This window comes from Sceloporus occidentalis, unplaced genomic scaffold (genome assembly GCF_023333645.1).
Source record: "Sceloporus occidentalis isolate IW3139 unplaced genomic scaffold, rSceOcc1.0.p SCAF_5, whole genome shotgun sequence".
NCBI lineage: Eukaryota > Metazoa > Chordata > Lepidosauria > Squamata > Phrynosomatidae > Sceloporus > Sceloporus occidentalis.
The window spans coordinates 139,386,494-139,392,493 of NW_028316985.1; the positions used below are offsets into that span (position 1 = coordinate 139,386,494).

The 6,000-nt window shown below is 42.8% G+C and overlaps 1 protein-coding gene across 2 annotated transcripts in view; it reads right to left on the reverse strand.

Moving 5' to 3' along the window:
* GUCY1A1 (guanylate cyclase 1 soluble subunit alpha 1) overlaps positions 1-5,583 on the reverse strand; it is a 47,724-nt gene extending 42,141 nt beyond the window's left edge. For both annotated transcript variants that reach the window (XM_089525624.1, XM_089525625.1), the window contains exon 1: positions 5,471-5,583. The gene's annotated coding sequence lies outside the window, so the exon portion shown is untranslated. The remainder of the gene's footprint in view (positions 1-5,470) is intronic.
* Between the last annotated feature and the right edge of the window lie 417 nt (positions 5,584-6,000).

Below are 6,000 nucleotides of genomic sequence, written 5' to 3' on the forward strand. Positions count from 1 at the left end.
AGAGCATCTCATCCTATCTTTCATTAGCAGTCTTTCTGGTCTTCTCATGATTGACAAGAACATGATCTCAGGGCCTGAAGCTCCAGAATCAATGCATACAATTTGGAGGAATAAAGTTAAATAGTGGCTGTGGGGGGGGGGGGGGGAGGGAGAGTTAAAATAACTTTGAAAAATTAGAAATATAATGTATAGCTATCGAATCATTAGATAGATAGTAGATATGAAAATAGATATTACAATTTCTTGAAGACATTTTATTTATTTGTTTTTTAAAATGTTTTATCTTAGTCCATCTGAAACAGCAGCTTATATAAGAAGCCATGTTTGCAGAAGCTTTTATCTCTACAAGAGCTGTTGGCATCAGTTTACAAAACATAAAATGAGGCAGCACCATTTGGTTTAAGTCATTTGTCCCACTCCTCTATATTTTCTACATTTTTATAGCTACTCATGAAAACCACTACTGACCATTTTGGTTACAAAAATAATTAATGACCCATTTCCCATTCTGAATTCACAATGCTGAATTCTACAGACAGACAATAAAATCTGAAACATTCCAAGCTTGATCTTCATTATTCTAACTAAACAACAGTAGAAGGGTTGCTGTGTGGGAGCTAAAAGTGTTGTTGATGCAAAAAAGAGAAAGAAAGAAATAAGAAAGAAAGAAAGAAAGAAAGAAAGAAAGAAAGAAAGAATCAAGAGATCAGGCAGCTGTTAGCATGGTGATCCTACTGAAGAAATAAATCAGAACTGGTGATGTCTCTTCTATGAATACAGACAGCTAGGAAAATAATATCAGCCATAACACCTTTATCGCACATGGATATTAATTGTTCTTATTTTTTGTTTTAAAAAAAACCCCTGAAACAACTTGACTTGTTCCTTCCATGAATTAGGGAGTTACAGACATTACAATGTTACTTTGCTGGTCCTTTAAAATTTCTCACGAATATTTCTTATTAGCATAATTCTATGCCACATTGTTCTGATTTTACAAAGCAGAGTATTTTAAGGCAAAAAGCTTTGTTCTCTCTATGAACATTACAGTGCCTGTCAAAACGTAAAATAACACACATGCAAAAGCCAGCAAATGGCAGCCCGCAAAGACGGTATAACAAAGTCACAAAGGTTTTATGCTGGCATCTTAATATTCATAGAAAGCATTGTACTAAAGCTTTTGTGGACCGAACCCACTCTGTCAGATGCACATGATAAGGAAGGCTCAGGAATGTTTTTACTATAAATGTATTGGTCCACAGTGTCTTTCACATATATAATCACTCAATAATGTTGACAGAAAATTAACAGCAAACCATATTAAAGGAACATTAAGAATGGTTTCATACTGAATTAAAAATGGGTAGAATCAGCTGAGAAGGGAAGGAACTTTTAGCTTACTCTTGAAACCTTTGTCACTTTCACCTTAGGAACAACTACGGCCTGAAAAGGCAAAGACAGCATTAGAACCATTAGCTCCCCACCCCACTCCATAGCAACTGTGAATTCAAATAGCCAGTACAACACCAGAAACAATAGAGAAGTCCTTCCTAAGCCTGAATTCTGGCCACCCATCCAGCAATCCATTGACACACTAAGCAACTGAGAAAGTAATATATTCCTAACTCCTTGCTTTCACTCTGCCACTAATACATCTTTCCAAAGACAACAGCATACTAAAGGAGAGGAGAGATATAATACACCAATTGGGGTTGGGTTCAATACAAACTCTTTGTCTTGGCTCGCTGAAAACACCACTGCAACAGGATATAAAATCACAGTTGAAAACATGCAGCATTTTGCCAAGTACAACTCTTCTTGTCTAGATTGCACACTACATTTCAAGGTTTAGAGAACAATTATGGCATTTCTTGACATTACGAAAAGGGGAATTGAGTACTAATGCTTGGAATTCACCTGTATGTTGGATGTTTAATGATGCAGCCTGAATAAAAGATATATTTCAGAGCCAAGTGCAGAATTCAGAGGAGGAAGGACTGGTAGGGAGGGTTTTCCTAAACTTGTTCTGTGCCTTTTCTCAGCTGGTAAATTGCACTCTCAGCTAGAGCTGCGGACTAATCAGAAATAAACCAGGCTTGCCTTATTCTAACACTTTTAACAGCTTTCTGATGCATAAATATCTGAAGGCGAAGCTTTTCACAACTCTGAACTGTGGACTTCCTTTTCCCTGGAGAAAAGGACAGCACGTTTTTACCCTTCTACACCGAGGGGAGAGGAGACCTTATTTTAGAGTGTTGTGCTTTCTCCTTTTCATTTCCCTTTATTATTAAGAGCACTTGAGAATGTGCCCTTTTTCCCTGCTCCATTTCTCTTTTGAATGGCTAGTTCTGATTTATAACTGCTTCTTTCACGTGATATCACTTTAAATTGTTGCTTGATCACAATGCTTGATCACAGTATGGTGTTGTGGTTAGGAATCCCAAATTTAAGACTGGAGATTGAAATTCCTGCCCATCCAGGAATCTCACTGGGCCAGTCTCTGGGTCAGTCTCTTTGACCCTCACTCACCTCACAAGGTCGTGTGTGTGTGTGTGTGTGTGTGTGTGTGTGTGTAGTGCTGTAGGCTCAGAGTCAAGGAAGGAACTGGTAGAGTCATCTCTGAGTAACTAAGCAGGGTAAGTCCTGGTTAGCACTTGGATGGGAGACAACCAATGAAATATCAGGTGCTGTAGGCTTCATTTCAGATGAAGCCCTATGAAATCCATGGGGTTGCAAGAAGTTGGCAGGTGACTTGAAGGCACGTACGCACTGTTGTTGGGTGCTTTCAGTCATGGTGTTTTCTTGGTAAGTTTCTTCAGAGGGGAATTGCCATTGCCATCCTCTGAGACTGAGAGACTGTGACTTGCCTAAAGTCACCCAGTGGGTTTCATGGCTCAGCCGGTATTCAAACCCTGGTCTCCAGAGTTGTAGTCCAATACTCAAACCATGACAATAAGGCCATATATATTATCCAATACATGGTGTATTAGAGTATATACGGTGTATACTCTCCAGTATGCGGTGTAGTGGTTTGAGTGTTGGACTAGGACTCTGGAGATCAGGGTTCGAATCCATGTTCAGCCATTGAAACCCACTGGGTGACCTTGGGCAAGTGACACTGTCTCAGCCTCAGAGGAAGATGGTAAGGGCAAACCTCCCCTGAACAAATACTGCCAAGAAAACCCCAGGATAGGGTCACCGTAAGCCAGGCCTGACTTGAAGGCTAATAATAATAATAATAATAATAACAATAATAGTAATAATAATAGTAATAATTTTATTTCTTTCCCACCTCTCCTCAGGGCTGGAGGCAGTTGTAGCATGTTAAAACACACACACACACACACACACAATTAAAAACCCATGAACCCATTTGAATTATAGCTATTCTACTCATTGGAGATAGATTGAGGCTCTTCCATCTCTTTATTCCCTTTTAATCTCGTCCCATACTCTCATATAATTGTTCCCCAATAACTGACGGTTGTTTGAAGCTATAGTTATATCTCAATATTTTATTCTCTTGACCATTTCAAAACCCATTCTTCTTTTCAGTTCTTCTTTCTCTTCTCTTGTCGTAGTTTTGGTTAATAGTTTAGGCTTATCTACCTTTATTTGAAAGCCTGCAAAATTCTCCATATTCTTTCTCACACACACACACACACACACACACACACACACACACAGAGTGTGTGTGTGTGTGTGTGTGTATATATATTGCACAACAGCTTCTACACTTACCAAGAGCTCATCCAGTATAATCACAATATCATCCGCAAATGATTTTACTCTTCCCTTTCCTCACTTTTAGTCCTCTCATTTTACTTTCCACACTCATTTAAAAATACAAATGACAATTTGCTGAATTCCCATAAATATGGAACCATGGCAGTTAAAAGTGCTGCCAAATCAGATTGCTTGTCCAGTGTGGACACTCTGGGGTGCATTTCTGACTGGGAACTGGAGGCCCAGCAGAAGGACATGGCGGGAAGGGTCCGTCCGTCTGTCCGTCCTTCCTTCCTTCCGAAAGGTGGAAGCCCCTGACTGAGGAGAAAAGGACCACCCAGCCCTCTCCAATTCCAGACTCTGGAGTCAGCCTTGAGGAAATCCACCTTGGAGGGTCTTTGGTGGAGGTTCCAGAAACCACCCAGGAAAAGGGAGTTGGGTTGAGGAACTTGTCAAGGTGTTGAGAAGGTGGAAGCAAATCAAGGGGCTTTCTATCAGTCCTCCAGGTGGAATATGACCAGTGGGAAAGGGATGCACTGGGTGAAACCAGTCAGGACCCCAGAAGTAGGGAGGGGCACAAAACCATGAAGGGGAGAAGAGGGGGGGATACACACAGGTTTAGGCTAAAAAGAGAGAGAAGAGACAAATAGGCAGAGATAGTACCACTATTGCGGAGGTGGGTGGGATTGGTGTGCATCAAGTGTGAGTCAACCTGAATCCCTCCCATTCCCCTTTGCTCCACCTTGTGCTGTCTAGGGTCCCCTTTTGCCCCAGCTGGCTGGAATAATAATAATAATAATAATAGTTATTTAATAATATTATAACAGGTCCAAGGTCCCCAATTGCCCCAGCCGGCTGGAATAATAATAATAATAATAATAGTTATTTAATAATATTATAACAGGTCCAAGGTCCCCAATTGCCCCAGCCGGCTGGAATAATAATAATAATAATAATAGTGGTTGTCGTGGTTGTTGTTTAATAATATTATAATATGTCTAGGGTCCCCTTTTGCCACAGCTGAATAGAATAATAATAATAATAAAATATTATAATATGTCCATGGTCCCCATTTGCCCCAGCTGCCTGGAATAATAATAATAATAGTTGATGTTGTTAGTATTATTATTATTTAATAATATTATAATATGTCCAGTGTCCTCCTTTGCCCCAGCTGGCTGGAATAATAATAATAATAATAAGATGATGATGATGATGTTGATAGAAAGCCAGTGGCGATGGTTTGAGTGTTGGACTAGGACCCTGGAGCCCTGGATTCGAGTCCCAGCTCGGCCACAGAAACCCCCTGGGGTGACCTTGGGCGACCGAGTCACACTCTCTCAGCCTCAGGAGAAGAAGGAGGCAAAGGGGCAAACCTCCCCTGAACAAACCTTGCCAAGGAAAAGCCCCAGGATAGCGTCACCCTAAGACTTGAAGGCACACAATAATAATAATAATAATAATAATAATACTAGAAGGCTGGAGGTGGGATGCAGCATGTTGAAGAGACCACACAAATAGACACACAGACACACAATTAAAACCCCCATGAACCCACTGTTAAAATGCATTCTCCAAAGAGAGGGCATGCAATGGCTACAGAAGGGCGGGGGCAGAGCCCTTTTCTCTGAGACCAGACTCAGCCGGGGAAAGGGGGAGGTTTCCCCTAAGGAAGGCAGCCTGCTGCCAAGCCCTCCCCCCGGCCCCCAAGGCCCTCCTGGGGGCACCCTGGGCTCCCACTCACCCGCAGCCTGCCTTTGCCAATCTCCAGCACGAAAGGCACCCTGGCTGGGCTGCTGCTGCTGCTGCCTCTGGCTAGTCTCGCCCGCTCCCAGCTCTCCTCCTCCTCCTCCTCCTCCTCCTCCTCCTCCTCCTCCTCCTTCTGCTGCTGCTCTTCTTCTTCTTCCTGGGGAGCTACTCCTGGTGGGAACGTGCCTTTGGAGAGCTGGCTCCAGCCGCTGCTTCTCTGGCCCCGCCTCAGCCCTAACAGACCAGGAGGCCCGCCTTCCTTCCCTGGGAGCCCAGGAGAGGAAGAGGAGGAAAGAGAAGAGGGGGGAAAGGAGGGGGAAGAGGGGGAGGAAGAGGAGGAGGAGGAAGAAGAGAATAAGGAAAAGAGGAGGAGGAGGAGGAGGAAAGAGGAAAAGGAAATGGAAAAAGAGGGAAAGGAAGTTAAAAGAGTAGGGGAAAGAAGAAGAGGAGGAGGAGGAAGAGGAGATGCTCAGAAGAGGAAAGGCTGAGGAGAGAGCTGGGCAGAGCAAGGGAGAAAGGCTTGGG